Source organism: Cherax quadricarinatus, chromosome 34 (assembly GCF_038502225.1).
Source record: "Cherax quadricarinatus isolate ZL_2023a chromosome 34, ASM3850222v1, whole genome shotgun sequence".
NCBI lineage: Eukaryota > Metazoa > Arthropoda > Malacostraca > Decapoda > Parastacidae > Cherax > Cherax quadricarinatus.
Window position 1 is genome coordinate 3,065,345 of NC_091325.1, and position 1,171 is coordinate 3,066,515.

A 1,171-nucleotide genomic window follows, 5' to 3' on the forward strand; every position below is an offset into this window, starting at 1 on the left:
CTGTGTGTAGCCCCCACGTCAGCCTGTGTGTAGCCCCCACGTCAGCCTGTGTGTAGCCCCCACGTCAGCCTGTGTGTAGCCCCCACGGCCCTCCTGCGCCACTACGTGTTATGGTGATGTGTGCACAACATTAACAAACTGAATAACACCTGTACAACCGAACTAGCAAATCAGGCCGACGAAATAGACTTGCTTTAATAAGTCTACTTGTTTGATAAACATGTTCCCAGCGGCCCTGAAATTACTTAATTTTATTTTCAATATTATCAAGACTGATGGATTTCTTTTCAGTTCCGAGGGACTGATCACCCCACACTTTTTAACGTCTTCCACGGTCTCTAACAGGTTTATCAAGGCTGGGAAAGTAATGGCTTCAGATTACCTCTTCGTATCTACTATCATCTCCAGCAGTAATCGCTGTATAAGACTGATAAAACCATTGCTTGGCAAAACGTCTCCAAAATAGATACCTAAGTCTTGCTCAAACGTCTTATTTACCTCTATAATTAACATGCTGGTATGTATCATTTATTACTTTTCATGGGAAGACCGACAGGAAGTCATTGTTGAAATCAGAACACATTTCCTGCTCATTATGTTACAGTAGCAGGTCTGGGAATACCATCCAGATCTTGTGTTAATAAGTCGCCCTAATTTGCCGCCGATCCTTCTCCTGTACATTTGAAAGACTATTTTTTGATGTTAGATTCCCTCGCAACTTTATTAACATAGTTTTCTTAGCATTGACCTGCCGGGCTGTAGTTCGTACGTTGGTTTACGTATGGCCAGCAGTAACATCCTGGGTGATCAGGCTCTGATGCATCACGAGGCCTGTTCATGAACTGGCCCACGGGAGAGTTGAACCCCCCGGAACACATTCCAGGTAGCTTATCTAATCACCTTTTTTTTTCACTTTTTTTTCAATGGTGCGTAAGGAGTTCCTCTCCTCTTTTGGTGTCTGTAAATTCTTGTTTTTTTTCTTTTGAAATAGATGTCTTAGTCTCCTATTCATTCATTTGGGATCTAAAATAATTCAGAAATAACCCACAAAGTCACAGTATCATAACTGGAACAATTCACAACTATTTGATAAACAAAAATAAATAGATGACATTTTAGCCCACCAGGACCAATGGAAATAAGTCACTCTGACTTTTTTGGGTTATCCCAG